The 16,460-nt window shown below is 39.7% G+C and overlaps 1 long non-coding RNA gene across 7 annotated transcripts; it reads right to left on the reverse strand.

Moving 5' to 3' along the window:
- Nucleotides 1-3,000: 3,000 nt before the first annotated feature.
- LOC131231592 (uncharacterized) lies at nucleotides 3,001-7,518 on the reverse strand. Of its 7 annotated transcripts, XR_009164456.1 has the most exons (7): nucleotides 7,118-7,518; nucleotides 5,563-5,605; nucleotides 5,102-5,469; nucleotides 4,726-4,843; nucleotides 4,039-4,529; nucleotides 3,360-3,517; nucleotides 3,002-3,276 (listed from the first exon to the last, which is right to left on the reverse strand). It is a non-coding gene; the product is annotated as an uncharacterized LOC131231592 (long non-coding RNA). The 7 variants fall into 7 exon arrangements; XR_009164458.1 differs by lacking the exons at nucleotides 5,563-5,605; nucleotides 7,118-7,518 and adding an exon at nucleotides 6,707-7,111 and having other exon boundaries at nucleotides 3,001-3,276; nucleotides 5,102-5,266; XR_009164457.1 differs by lacking the exon at nucleotides 5,563-5,605 and having other exon boundaries at nucleotides 5,102-5,266.
- Nucleotides 7,519-16,460: the final 8,942 nt, after the last annotated feature.

Below are 16,460 nucleotides of genomic sequence, written 5' to 3' on the forward strand. Positions count from 1 at the left end.
AGTTCCAAGATACTATCACAATCTCTAAATTTCTTCATAATTACATCATCGCTTCATGTACATACTTTTGTCTCCATTCATTCTTTGCCCAGCCCAGAGAAGTCAGGAAAAATCTAAAATTCTTTACAGGAACTACTTTTGTAAGTATGTCAACCGAATTTTCACTTGTGTGAATCTTCTTAAGAGTAACACTACCTTCCTCTAGCAAATGCCTGATAAAGTGATGACACACATCAATATGTTTAGTTTGGGAGTGATATACCATGTTCTTTTGCCAAATAAATTGTGATTTTGTTGTCACAATGCATAGGCACAATTTCCAACTGAAGCCCCAACTCATTCATTATACTTCTCAATCAAAACAACTTCCTTAAATGCTTTCATCAGTACCATATTCCACTTTGGTTGTGAAAAGAGCAACCATGATTCAATATCCAACTGATCTCTCCACCCGCTAACACAAGCGAGTGACAGAAAGTTGACCTTTCATTGTCCACGTTTCCAGCATAACCTATAAGTCTCTCTAGATTTTTTGAATGTCAAGACGTACTCTGTCGTACCTCGTATATAACTAAGTAACCATTTCATTGTCTCCTAGTGTTGCTTGCTGGGGCTTACCATGTATCTACTCATAACACCTACCACATGTGAAATATCAGGTCTTATACAGACCATGGCATATATAAGGCTTCCAACCATGCTCAAGTTAGGCACACGAAACATCTACTACTTTTCTTCATTTGATGTAGGATATTACTCTGAAGAAAGTCAAATGTGAGTAACTTGGGGTATGCTAACTTGTTTAGCCATATTATTTCCAAACTTGATTGAGACCTTCTCAAGATTCTCTTCCTGAGGCAATTGTAGCCTACTCTTTTCCATGTTCCTGTGTACATCAATGTTGAGAATCATTTTTGCAAACCCCAGATCTTTCATCTCGTATGTCCTGGATAATTGAGCCTTCAGTATGTTGATTTCAAACATGCTATAGCTAGTGATTAAAATTTCAGTTGTACAGATATAAGCGAAGCTTAAATATATGACTAATCTCCTAAAGGGTGGTGAATAGGAATTTTTAAATTTTAACCCGATAAGTTGCATGCACTTACTTTTAAGCATTTATATGAAGTAATAAAAACAAGAAGTGCATCTATTAGGTCTACCCAAATGAAAACTTCATTCAAGCATTCTGTCAAACATGTTTACTATAATAAAGTAAATCATGTATATTATTCAACAAGACATAACAAAATAAGAGATAGAACATTCAACCCATTGCACATATAGTGGTTTGGCTACATGCCTACTCCACTCCCAGCTAACGCACTCTCCTAGAGTATCTCAGATTTCACTATTCAAATGGTTTTAAATCAGGTTCACCATAAATCTTTACAACCTACACAAGGTCTAAATGATTTTCATCAGTCGATGGCCTACATAAGGTCTTACGAAATCCTACACAAGGATAACAAACTTACTCTCTCACCGAAGGCTTACACAAGGACTTGTCGATTTTGGTATTTTAAACTCTGAAACCTAATCCTGCACAATTAATGGACTCAAATAAACTTTTTTTTTTAATACCTAAAGTGGATGAGCCCCATTAAAGCACATTGTTGAAGATCTTCCTGAATCATGAAGCATCTTCTACTCCCTTGAACCACAACTGTAATGATAATATCCCTTTGAAGATGCCAAGGTTTATGTCAAGGGTTGGTGAATCTTAAGTTAAGAATGATAGGTCTTTATGGATAGGGTTAGGATTCCCAAAGTTAAGCATTTAATGCTATCTAACATAAAAGAGGAAGAAAGATAAAATCAAAGATTTGAAGTGAAGAAACTAAGGAAAATGAATCCTAAAAGTTTATGGAAAAAAAATCACATTACGAAATTCCTGGGCTAGAAAGATAAAATCCTAAAAAACGATAGAAACAACCCTTCGATGCCATCAAGGATAGGTTTGATGCCATCGAAGGTAACTTCGATCCCATCGAACCCTCTTCAATTCAATCGAAAAAATCATGAATTTTTCAAGTTAGTTGCTAGACACTTTCTTCGATGCCATTGAGGGATCTTCATTGCCATCGAATGTGCCATCGAAGGAGCTTCAATGCCATCGATGGTGCCATCAAAGGTGCACACGACTGCGTAAATTTAAAGTCAGTTTGTGAACTTTTTTGAGGTAGTAAAAAGATTGAGTTCCAAAACTATTTAAAGGAATTCCTGGGATATTCCAAATCATCTTATAGGGTTTGAAAAGGGAGAGAAGGCTTAGGTGAAGCACTGACAATATTCTCCCACTTCGATTTCTTCTTGGGTGTTAGTAGATGTTTTATTTTTCTTTTGTTTTTGAGTTAGCTATGACTAGTTAATCTCTTAAATAAGGCTAAGGGATGAAGCCTGTAGTTAATTTCAGTATTTAGTTTATTGGATTCAATAACAATATTTTAAATTATAATATTAGATTGATTTGATTTGGATTTACTTCAAGTCCTTGAGTTGTTCATGTCTAGATTTGTTGCACACTTCGAGTACAATGAATGCTTTGATTTAAAAATTATTTAGACTAAATTAGAGAAGGATTTCATCTGTATAATTGATTGATCTATTGTCATCTATAGGTTCTTTAGATGCTCACTATGCCAAAATTGCAGATTTACGACGGACCAAATCCATCGTAAAACCAAATAACGATGGATTTCGTCCATCACTTGGTCTGTCACTGTTTACTGGGTCGTTTTTTTCCCGATGGATAAACTCTGTCATAAAATTAAAAATCCGTTGCTGAAATTCGGAAATAACCACTTGAATTAGTCGTCATTAAAAATCTTATCCGTCGCTAATGAGTGACAGAGCTCAAATCAGAAATTAGCGACGGATTTAGTCCGTCGCGAAAATGTCTCTGAATTAAAAAAAAAAAAGAGAGACGTCAGACTCGTTCTTTTTTTGTTCTTTTTTTGTTTTGAATCTTACACCTAATAGTCATTCAAAAAATAATTCACACAGAGATGATATTGAGAAAATAGAAAAGTAACTGAGTCACAGTTCTCTCATTTGCAAAAGATAAGATTGAGAAAATAAAAAAGTAACTTTAAAAAAGGAAATCAGTTTCCTCAAATGTGAAGGTTTCCCTCGTTTGCAAAAGAGGGGACTAATTAGGAAACCTTTTATGTATTATTTTTCTAACAAAAGAAAATCTTGCCACACAAATTCATGGATAGGTCTAATGGTTTTAGCATACCAGTTCCGGGGTCAACTTCTCTGCCGACTTTGCAGCTGCTAAAAAGCAAAAACACATCATGCAATTAAGTAGATAGAAATCAAAGAGAATCTGATACAACTCAAGAGAGAAGCCTTACGTGACTGGAAGCTCTTGTTGAAACTGCCAGTTTCCTCGAAAAGCTGTTCAAAATGAGGCTTGTAGTACAGAACACCTTCCAGTGAAGAGTAATTGCTCAGCTGAAAAATAAAGCAGCAACATCAGATGGGAGCCACATTATACACCCACCCTTCCCACCTATTACTGTTAAGTATATTCTAGAATATCATATGGAAATGGAACCAATACAATGTCTTTTATACCAAAAGCACAACTATATCTGTAAATTTGTAATTTTATGTTCATTCATTTTTTATGGGTAAAAATCTATACTGAAGGAGCTAAGAAGCATTACAGATGCAAAAATCATTCCAACACACAAAGATGCTCTCTGAACTATGGAATCCATTTCTTGTTCAAAAGCAACTTCTTTAAAATATTGAAATCAATTGTGGCCCTTGTATTTTGGTATATATAATGGCCATATTGAAAATTGGGCTCAGACACTTCAATCAATATGCAACACCCAACAACTATGTCTGCACAATTTTCCTAAGTTGCATACATGGAACTAAGAAATATAAACACAGATTTAAACATAATTAGATATTGGCTTGTATTCAATCAAGAAACCATTCCATGTAGAATCCTCATTTAGAGCAATTAAAAGACCAGTTATTGTACAAAGCAACAAATGCAACAGAGAACAGCAAGGATACCAGTAAATTGACTCAAATGCTTTAACTTCCTTGCATTCATCAACATTAGGAAATGAAGGATGATGTGCAAGTGCATGGACCAAATATGTGAGAATATTTTTTGGATAAGAGGACAAGTTCACATCAGGTTACATAGAAAGTTGCCATGCCTTCAGTTAGTAACACATTTGAACAACCTCCATTAAGTTATGTTTGTCCTGTGGAATCAATATGACAAAGATAGAAAGACATTAGCCAGTATAAGAAACTTCAACCCCATTCATATAGGCTAGAAAAGGCACAGCATTCAGTGAAATGCAGCATAGAGAAACTTCGTGAAGTGAGTGCTCTATAGAATAATTTATAAGAAATGCTTGCCTCTTTAAACTCAAGTGGATGGGATTCAGTTATGTTGAATAAGAAGCCACAAGCATACTTCGCATCCAGAAGCCTTTCTTTATATATTGGTGTACTTTGCTGAGGAATAGCTTCCTAGCTTGTGGGTAGACATCCTGCATGCCAAGATAAAATCAGTTGCTACTAGTGTGAAACATATTAAAATCTCTGGATAAGCAAACACCATATGCTTTTAGACTACAAAAGGCAACAAAACAATCAACACGTTTTATCTTCATTCTAAGAAGATGAATACAATGCTTAGTAAACAGCCATTTCGAACAAACTTCCGCATGAAAGAAAAGATCCAACCTGTGATAATCTTAAAGTCGAATAAGAGACATCAATCGGTATTTTTTTATCCCAGTACTTTGACAGGTGCAAGACAGCTTTTGCTGAAGTAAGCCTTAGATGGGCCTTGTCTACAGTACTGCAAGATGAGAAAGTCCTCAGGTATGATTCTACTGTCAGCTACTTAAAACAAGAGATAATTCCTATACAAATGATAAATGTAAAATGAAGGCAAGGATGCCCATCGCCAAGAGGTGAAAAAGTTTGTCATGTTAGTAGGTCTATAATACCTTGATTTACATCCTTTGAAATGTCCCAACATAGAGAGGAAATTATACAAGGAAGAAATAAAAAAGATGAAAGTATAAGCAAAAGGATCTAGGGAGGCAGAGCTTACCCAGGTTTAGATGCAGATATACTCGCCGGAGCAAACAAGTAAAAACAATTAAGCAGGCTTCTCAAATCCATCACAATCATCCCTCCTTCCAGAAAGCCTCACACATGCAACTCTCATTGGCTTTGTAGGTGGAGATGCTATTGACTAGAAAGCCTGCAAATCATCCTGCAATTTGAAAGCACGGTGAATGATTAAAGGTGAGTGAAGATGTATGCGTACATGCAATGTGGAACCATGGGTTGCTGCCAATATCTCTCCATCAGGTGAAATGCTAAGCCGGTCATAATGTAGAGTTGAGCCACTGGCATCATGAAGTGGAATGGGAAACACCTTCAAAGTCTTTGGGTCCTCATCAAGATGATAGCGAACTATTTAGGTAAAAGGAAGTCAGTGAACCAAGAAATTTTTTTCTGTAAAAACGAAGAATTAAAAAAAATGGATAATTAACCTTTGGCGTTGACCAGCTTCACCAAGCGCATCAAGCCCTCCTACGTCTCACCTGAACTTGATCATGCAAAACACAAAAGAAAAACATCAGCAAATGCTTGTCCAAAGTATTTTTAAGTGGAGCCATGGAAATATGGAAGAGATGCATTGAATCTCTACTCCTAAAAGCAACATGTCATGAAACAAACTAATAATTTTAAAGATTTTTTCCCAAAAAAGGGCCATTGTAGGGGCCATATTGTATCAACCAGAAAGCTAGCACAATATGCTGGCTGATATATACCATTACTAAATACCTTGGATCAAGGTCACTATAGAAACTTGTAGCCCGTGAATTGTGCATTTTTATACGAAACTTGGACATGGACATGTTGTTGAGTCAGAAACAGATCAATGCACAATACATTAAACTACATAAACAGTATATGCATAATACCACCAAGCCATAATCAAAGCTTTTCCTTGATACCTGCATTGTCTTATGCCCATAAAAAATGTCTGATATGTGTATTCAGTATGGTACTTATCTTTTCTTCTTCATTTTCTTTTTTAATGAACTATATCAAAGTTCAACTATAAGATTCAGCTTCGGATACAGTACTCATTTTAAAGAAATCCAAGAAAAAAATATTACTCATTATTCCTCAAAAAAGATGAACTAATCCAGCCATATCAGCGGGAAAAGATTTCTCGGTAGTTCGCTAACATGAGATCTTTCACTAATTCTTAGAAGCATTTTAATCTTAGGCTCTTAGCTAATGTAACAAAGTAGAATTAGAACTTTCAAGTCATAGGTTTGAAGGTGGTTGGAATTAAACATCATTCTTTATTATATGAGTTTTAGAAAGGAAAAAAGAGTTGCATGATAATGACAACTTTACTATGAAACAAATAATTTGTAAGGGCATTTAGAATTTCAAGAAATGGGTTTGTGCATGTCACCCCATTATTCCCATTTAAATAATAATATGGAAACTACCAATTCAAGTATTAATTTCATGACTTTATAGTATAAAGATTTGTTTTACAATACAGTCCTGTTTTCATAATGGATCTTGACTCTGGAAAAGGTGGAAGCTTTCTTTTCAATTCTATACCGTGCAGGATGTGTTTACATACTGAGATCACCAACACAAAATTAATGAACTGATTGGTCACCTTTTCTGAAGCATATCAGCATCATGAAGCCATGTAATGCAGGAATTATCCTGGAGAAAATTGCAGTCATAATGAGTCTCTTCTGAATGTTCTATATTCGAGACAAATATTTGTAGTTTTTGGATGTAATGGATCAGGTAACTTGTCATTCCAAACTTCAAAATCTATTTGTAGTTTTTTGTTCTTTGGACCACTGTTTTACTTTTTAAAAAAAATTTCTCGAAACCTAATTATGGACAAACAAAGAAACAGGTATGACTAACCACCTTTTGCAAATGGAACTATGAACAAAGGTCAATAAAGAGAAGCAATTGATGACCAGGTGCAGACATCTAAGAACAATGCACAAGACATCAAGGATAGAACTAATAGCAATGATGTTTATGTCCTAGTGGTTATGCAGATCCTTACCAACTCTTTCACATCACTCATGTCCTCGAGAACGCCATTCCAAGTAGCACCTATATCTGAAAACATCCGGTCTGGATGTTCAAATTTTCCACCTTGTAGTTGAACTGAAACAGTAGTAAATGGTTCTAGCCTAACAAGATAGTATAAAACCTGTAGAAGAAGTATCAGCTGTCGGACAAATTTTTACCTGAGATCACTATATTCTAGTAGCATTCAATGCCTAAGTGGACACCCAAACAATAGATATGTAGGTCCAGTTAATACATGAGAGCTATGAAGGTAAAAGGCAATTCCTAAGTTACATTGTTCAGACCACAGAAACAATAATGAAATGTGTAAGGACTGCAGTCTGTTCCTCATTGAGAGAGAGAGAGAGAGGTCTCTCTCTCTCTCTCTCTCTCTCTCTCTCTCTCTCTCTCTCTCTCTCTCTCTATATATATATATATATATATATGTATATAGAAGAAACCACTGTCCAAAGAAGTTCACTAAATTGCTCAGTAACTTAATTGCAGATTCACTTCCAACAAGTATGATATGCCACATCAAAACTAAACATCATGAATATCAAATGATCAATAATCTTCATGTTACAAACATTGTTTGCAGAATTAGCAAAGTTACTCTATTTGCTGTGAACTGTGCAAATGTAACCCTTGGTAGTTCACTGCAAATAAGTTCTCAATTCATTTCAAGCTGGACAAATTGAATATTCAAATCAGTACCTTCAAATAAGTTCCCTTGTAAGTTCAGGTCTCCCAATTCTTATATTTGCCAGAATCCACTTGTTAATTTGGAGTTTGCATGGCTTAACAAGGTAGATTAAAATATTGGACTCAAAAGACAATCTCAAGAGCTTTCAGATGGTTGATCTTGATAAATGTATTCAGGAATTGTGGGATTTGTTGTCCATACCCATGTATATGAAACAATCAATCATGCCCAGTTCCACAAGTGGAACCCAAGCAGTCAGTAGACACAGAGAGGCAGTCGCCTATGTTGCTTTGCCTTGAAAACAACTGAGATTTGACCTTGTCAAATATAGGAAAGAGTTTTACGTATAAAATAGAATTCAGAAACAATTACATTGGTATTTAGAAGTATACCAGCATACATAAGAGGCCACATATGCATCAAGAAATCCACATAAATACATCACCTAGGCCAAATACGATGATGATAGTTTGTAAATGAATAAAGGATGAGCAGATGTATATGCACTCCATAAAGTCACAGTTAATATAAAGATTAGAGGTGTTATACAACCATTCCATGTGTTAAAGTTCATTCTAAATCCTTCAAAAGATGATGCTTTAATGAAACACCAAGAGATCTGACCTAACAGCTTTCAAGACTAGACACCATTTCAATAGTCTTGCAACAATAAAATCTGAGCTGTTAGTCATTACTGACATGATATAAGCATATCAACAGAGAAAACATACTCAAAGATAACTGTAAGCTTCAAGTGCTGGCTGCAGCCTGAAGATATACAATAGCCCCTTCTCTTGTAGCAGCTAAGAAAATAACAACTGGATTGAACTTACTGTTCTAGCACTGGAGTAATGTGAAGAATAATGGTACTTAGGGATGACTGGATAAACAAAGCTTGAATACCTTTCTTGGAACTTTCTTAGCCGATCAGCATTTAATGCGCCAATGGGCTGCAAGAACATATGAACTTCAGATAAGGGCTCAACTTTGAAATATATGCATCAAGGATAGTCCATCGAGGCTGCTCTGCCTCGAGGAAGAAGCCTGGTATGGATTTTTAAGTACCTAAGAAGACCTGATTTCTAATCGGATCTGAATCTATAGACCCAGGTCTGATCTGGCTATTAATCAGCTAAACTTGATGGAGATTTGATAAATCCCATGGATACTTGTGGCCCACTATACCACGCCACGAATTCTCCTCCATAGGAGAATCTAACATTTAATAATGGGTTGTGAATAGATGGTTAAACATTTAACAAAAAACCAGACCCAAGATCGGTGGATAGGATCTTTCAAACTGGGAGATTTTCAAGTCTGAGTCTATCCATGGTGGATTGATAACTGAAACATTGGCCCAATAGTAGAAATGGAAAACCCGATTATCCAATGCATATTCTTAGGTCAAAAAAAAAGAAGAATATGGGTGAATACCTAATTTCTTTCAAGGCTCACAACCTGATTTGGGTCTGGTGACAAAAAAAAATTATTTTTAGAGGATAGGAATCTCCTTGGAAAGAGATATATGATCAAAACAACTGGAGAAAGATTCAGATAATCTGAATCCTGTAAACAGGATGGAATACATGCAAACAGATAAAGACCAGAATCATAAATTCAATCTGAGAGAAAAATAAAGAAGAGGAAAATACCTACGAAAATTTCAAAGCCAGAGACCCTGACACTGCCGGACCGAGAGAGAAAGAGAGAGAGAGAGAGAGAGAGAGAGAGAGAGAGAGGTCTTGAAGGAGAGAGAGGGAGGGAGAGAGGGAATGAGGAGAGGAAGAGGGAGAGGGAAAGGCGCAGAGAGAGAGAGAGAGAGAGAGAGAGAGACGCGGATGAGAAAGGGGTTGGTCAGGGCCGGCGCCCTAACCAGTCCTCAAAGCATAGAAGTTTTTAACGGTGGTGTCACGCTCCCCACTGTTTTCTCTCTGGTGGGGTCCACTGGAGCTTTGGATGTGACTCGTTCTTTCGATCTTACCCTAAAATGATCTCTCCAGATGGATGGACGGCATGGATACAAAACATACATCATGGTGGGGCCCACAAAACTTGGTGACATCACTTTAGTAGGACGCGGATTTCCTGCGAAAGCCTTTCGCAGGGACTTCGTGTGCTAGAAACTTAGGTGGGCCCAACGTGATGTTTTTGAGAAATCCACACAATAAATCTATTTTATGAGCCCATTTATGATTTGAGACCAAAAGTGAGAGGGATCCAAGACTCAAGTGGGCTGCACTGGGGGAAAAGGTGGGTAGGAAAATTCCTACCGTTGAAAACTCTGGGGTAGAAAGTGATGTTTACATGCCACCCATACCCTTCGTAATGTCATTCCTACTTAGATGAACTGAGAACACAAATATTAGCCTGATTCAAAATTTCTGTGGCCCCACGAATATTTCAACTATGTACATTCAATACTCACATTTCAGGCCCACTTGACTGTTGGATATGGTTCATTTTTTGGCCTCTTATCCTAAAAATATCTCAGAAAATGGATGGACGGAGTGGATTTCTCACAAACATCACGATGGGTCCCACCTAGGTTTCAGCGCAAGAAGTTCTTGCGAAAAGCTTTTGTAGGAAATCCGCGTCCTAGTCTCCTTACTCACTGTGGGTTCTATCATGAGGTATGTGTGTAACACCCCGTACCTCTGGTACTCGAGTGTTACCCCTGATAATCCCGGTTATTGAGACAATAAAAACTTTGCACGTGTAGGTCGAAACTCTCGTCCAATAGTAAAGTCAACCACCACGATCCGTAGGAGCCAAGTCGAACCCAACACCAGCCCGGAAGGTAAAACTCAGCAATTCCTTAGATTCAAAAATGTTATGAGCACAATTAATCAAATTACATTGACACCATGAACCCACTAACCACCTTGACAAGATAAATTATGGCCAACCAGGCACTCAGAACCCCTCAAATATCTATTCCACCATTGAGACAAAACCTCATGCCCATCTGACCAATGGAACGCGCCATATAGGTAAAGTAAGGCCCTGAATGTAATAATACGGCCCACTTAGGCCTCGACTCCACCCCAAACCTAGTTAGGACCTTTAAGACTAGACCCTGAGACAATTGATCGGAGCAGATCAAACACCAAAGCCGTGATGTGTCTAAAAGCTAGGTGCACGTACACCCCGAGCTCTAATGCACGATGTGCATTGGACAACTCACAGTGGCTGACCAAACCCAAAACACCAAATCCCTCACAATCATTCCCGCCAACCCTTGTTTAAAAATGTTAGACTTTGAACCTCTAAGTGGCCCACCCTGGCCATTTTCCAGACGATCCACACGATCCATTTCACTCACATGGATCCCCTAATCAAAACCGTATAAGGGTTTAGACCCACTCATAGGAACAAGTGAGATGAGGATGGACCGTCCATTCCCCTTGTCATGGACAACTGGATCCGTGAGGCCTGTTCGGACCATTGGCGTGAAGAGGTGAACTGCGCCGTTTTACCTGAGAAAGTTACAGGCATGCGCACGCCATCCCATAGGATCTCTCTCAAACGAAAAATGGTTAGGCAGAGAGGAATTGTTGTTCACTCCCCAAGTATAAGGTTGTGATGTAGTAATAAACTCGGTAAAACCGAGGTCGAATCCACAGGGACTAATACATGTACGTTATCTGAAACCAAGTAGAACTAGAACTAGACTAAGATGTGATCTAACCAAATAGAATTTTAAGGAATAATTGTGGAATAATTATCTAAAACTTTAAGGAATTCAGAGGAAGGAAACTAGGGATTCAGAGGATCCACTTGTAGAGATCAGGAAGATCTTATGCCTGCTTCAAAAATCATGAAAATTAAACTGAACTTCTTCTAATATAATTTTAAAGAGATAACAGGTATATGAATTAGAATGGATTCCATCACCACACCTTTCCCAGGAGACAAAGTTAACAAAAGAATTATACTAATTACCAACCAATCAACATGCCATGAAGGTCAGGAAGGGTACCGTCATCCAACCATGCCCAGGAGACGATGGTGAACAACAGGGCTTCCTGGCGTCATAAAAGAAAAGGAGAAAAGGAAATATTCAAAGCCATTGCAGACCCATTGTAATTTCAGTCACAACAGACCATTAAAGACTAAAAACATTCCTTCCATAATCAACTAAAAACAAATCCAGTCCATGAATTTACATTGAAAACATAGAATAGAATCTCCCATCTCGCTACAGGCTTCACCTCTTAGCCCTAGCTAAGAGGTTTAGCCGACCATGATTAGGCTAAAATCCTTAGGATTCATAAGGAAAGACAGGAATAACAGCCAAGAAAAAAAATAAGAAAAAGAAAATAAGGAAAAACTTCCCTTTCCTCTTCCTGTCTTCTCGTTTACACCAAGCCAGGCTCCCCAGCCAAACAAAAGAACTCCCCCACGTCCAGCCCTGGTGCTCACGTCCCTCCAAAAACTCCTACCAAATTCCACGTTCCAGCCCCACGTGCCAGCAGCCAACCTCTCTGCTCCCTGTCTTCTCCGTTTCCCGTTCTCTTCTCCCCCCCAAACTGTTCGCCTCTCTGCAACAGCAAAGCCTCCCCTTTTTAAAGATGAACGGCCTCCCCCGAGAGCTGCTGTGGAGTCCCAAAAGGAATAGGTTGCGGAAACCGTTTTTACGCAGCCAGCTATTCAAACCGCATTCGTATGCGCAGTGAAAATGCAAAACATCTTGCGTTTGGATCGAGATTTTGGACGACTGATCGTCCAAAATCAGAATCGGACTTCTTGGAGGTGGTCACGGCTCCCTGTTGATGAGAATGAACGATTTAGATTGCTGATCCGATCACCGTCTTGATCAAGGAACGGCCTGGAAGTCCCGGTTGCGCGTAACAGAGCTTGCGCAGGCCGAACGCTGTACTGATGGCGGGGCCCACTTCACTGCTTGTTCGATGAATCCACGTCGTCCATTAGAATCACAAGAAAAAATCAGTCAGAGATGGATGATTTTGGATCAAGTTAGGCGTGGCCCATTGAATTTTAACTCAGCTGTCCATCCCGCATTTAAACCAAGACCTACGCATATATACGTGCATGGGTTTGGAGAAACACCTTTTGTACGGTCGGTTCGATCTTCTGGAGTGACTGGACGGTCCGGATTGACCGTGTGATCGAAGGTAGTGGCCCACTAGATGTAAGCCGCAACTCTCTGTTCGCGTTCGCAGCGGCAGAAAAACTGGAATTCAGATTCCTGTGTTGTCATGCACGTCTTAGTGCAAAAAGTGTACTTTGTATACTTTATGATGATTATGAGAAATCCACACCATCCATCTTGTTCCCCATTTCATTTGAGCCGTGGGGGCCGAAGTGAAAGAGTATCCGGACAGCGGGTGGGCCCCAAATCAGGGTTTTATGGACTGATCTGTTAGTTCAGCCACTTTCACGAGGATCTAATGGTTGAAATTTGACATGTACGGTTAGTTTTTGGTCCTCGAGCCATGTATAAAGTTTCGAGCCAAACAGATGATGGAAACCCAGTGATCTTGCATTCTGGCTGACTTTCAGGCCGCTTGAGCTTCAGTTTCTCAATTTTCGCGGATCCCTGGCGTGTAATTCCGTTGATCTTGGTCCCCTGGAGTCCGTCCCTTGCCTTGGTGCATTCTGAACGTTAAATCCGTGCTTTTAGCATCCCGATCTAGTCTCAACTCGCAATTCCACCTTGCAACATAAACATGATTAAAATGGGCTATTCAACGGTACCATGTTTATAAATCCAGGCAATAACTGGGTCTGATATGCAATATTCGACCCTCAACAATTGCACGCCGAATTTGCCATTCAAGGAAATCAAGGCCTGACAACGGTGACCATGGCATAGGGATTCGCAGAACCCATCCCAGCCACTGGACCTTCCCCCTCCCTACCTATAAATGGGGAGCCCAGCTATCTCAAACCTCACACAGAAAGAAAAGTGTGGGAGGAAACAGGGAGAGAAAAGTGAGGAAAAGGAGAGAAGAAAAACAGAGGGAAGAAAGAGCGTTTCCGGTGAGCCTGGCACTCACTGCCCCAACTCAGTCCGTGAAGAAGGGACCGAGCCGAGTCAGTGAGTGTACACAGCAACACCATTTGAGAAAGGAAGAAAAGAAGAAGTAGGTGAGACTGGTGGGTGTGTGCATGACAAACCAAGACCGGGTCGGACCCAACTGCACCAGGTAAAACTTCTTTCTCTAGGAACTCTAAAATGGACTAAGACTAAAGCTCCACCACGCCCTTCCCACACCTGAAACAAACCCTCAAACAAAGCCCTGTTCATAGCTGGAAAAAAAAAACCTGCAGCTGGAACCATACGCCGGACCAAGAACAGGCCCTGTTTTGGTGTCGATGGTGGCTTGCGTTCAGGCACTGTTTCGGGGCAGAGACCAGCCTGAGTTTGGCCCTATTTTTGGGCCAAGTAGTGACGTATAAATGGCCTCAGGAAGTAGTCAAGGCTGAGTTCTAGGACAACCTAAAAATGGGGCTCTGTTGAGCTGCTGCACACCTCAAAAATCGGACTGAGAAACGGTCATTTTTCGGCATGAAAACGACCCTGATCGGACCATTTCTAGGCTGACAGAAATGGCAGCCACCGTGCCTTCGTAGAACACAGAAATGGGCTGTGTTTGGACTGAAAAATAGGGCCAAAAATGGCCCCCAAAGCGGCTGCAGCAGGGGGACCGTTTAACATCTGCCAATACATGCAGCGTACTATACATGTTGCAAACTAAGGAAGAAGTGCCTATGGGCTTCACCAAATGCAACTGGCCTTGCCAAATGCAGGTGGGCCTCACCCAAAACCAGATGGCTGCCCTAAGTCTTGGGCCCTGCATGTGTGTAGGTGGGCCGCACCCTGCGTCAGCAGGTGGGCCTCCCCCTACCACAACCAGTAGGCCACGTAAGCCTTTAATATATATATATATATATATATATATATTAAAGTACATGCAGTTGTACGTGCATGAAGATTTTAAATTATATTATTAGTACCTCTAAGTGCAGACATCCTTCCCACGCACGTGGCATAGATGGACTACATTCAAGCCGTCCATCCATTTCCAATTCCAGCTGTGTGGGCTGCACCACCAGATGATCACGGTGGGCCACCTAGATGTTTTACACCCAACTCGTCCACCAATGGACGTTCCAAATCGTCCAACACTAAACGTTGCTGCACTGAGGAAAAATACATGAAATAATATTTTATTATAAAACATGATAACATATACAGTCCGTGGGAACCACCCACGCGCAGCTTCATCCAACTGTCCATCTGTTTCCCATGTGGAATAGGTGGGACCCCATTGATGTATCTGGACCACCTTGATGCCACATAGAACCCATGTTGATATGGTATATATAACTGATACATATGATATACATGCATCAGATGCATGTGGCGTCAGATGCATGTATATCTATATACATACTAGATGCACGAGACGTTAATAAAATATTTAAATATGTTTCAGCTGCATATAGCACTGATATAACATTAGACGCATGAAGTAGGGCCCATGTCGGACCTACGCTGATAGCATGCTTACGTATATATATCAGATGCATGTGATAGATATATTATTTAAATATCAGATGCATGATATAATATTTTAATATATATCTTAGATGCATGCATATTAGATGCCTATGGTGGCCCCATGTGGGACCCACTTGACACTTATGTGGAATCCAGACTGTCCACATGGACGATGGGCCAGCCACTCCGCTGGCTAATGACGTCAGCTAGTTCTGTGGGCCTCGCCATGACGTCTATGTTGTGATCCACACCGCCCAAATAACTGGACAGTTGACCACACGCTGGTGCGGGTGCAGTAATCCAAACCGTCCATCCCATCTGGTTAAGGCTTGAGACAAAATAAGACAGATCTATCAGGAGGACCTCAGTACGGTAATTAGTGGAAATCAAAGACGCCCTGTAATGAAACCAACCATGTCACAAAAGTCTTGGGAGCAATATGGTAATTAAATTCTCCCTGATCCAGTTCCCAGAGACCTTATGAGCAGCTTGAATGGAAATTAAAACATCATGATCATCTCACTCGCCTATGGACTATGTACACCGTCTACCCAACATGATGCACAGGCCTATCTCACTTGGGTCAAATTTGGACCCAACACCTAGGTCCAAATTGGGCTCAATTCGGCCTATAGTGGTGAGTCCAGTTGGGCTACCCTACTTAGGTGAATAAACTGGGGCTAACACAAAGCTTATAAGCCCTCGATGATGAATTCCTTTGAACTTGGTACAAAGTCGTACAAACACCTGACGTACGTAAATTGTAATTTTTAGGAAATTCTTCGATTAACCCCGGACCACAAGAAGGCTCAGACCAAGTTCAAGAACACTATCATACAGGTGATGACTTTCCCCTTGAGCTTTCCATTTCTTAATTAGCTAAACCTAGTTTGCACTAGATTATCATTATTGTGATACTTGTTTCCACTATATGAAAGGCTCACATGCTAGTTAATCCCTGATCACTATTCACATGACTTGGTAATTTATCTCCATAAGTTGTTAAAATTCTGATGCTTCTTTACACGCCTTACTTGAAGTCATATATTGTCACATGATAACATGATTTGCTTCTGTACACAACCTTTTGATGTTACACGT

The sequence above is a fragment of the Magnolia sinica genome, chromosome 17, assembly GCF_029962835.1.
Source record: "Magnolia sinica isolate HGM2019 chromosome 17, MsV1, whole genome shotgun sequence".
Classification (NCBI taxonomy): Eukaryota; Viridiplantae; Streptophyta; class Magnoliopsida; order Magnoliales; family Magnoliaceae; genus Magnolia; species Magnolia sinica.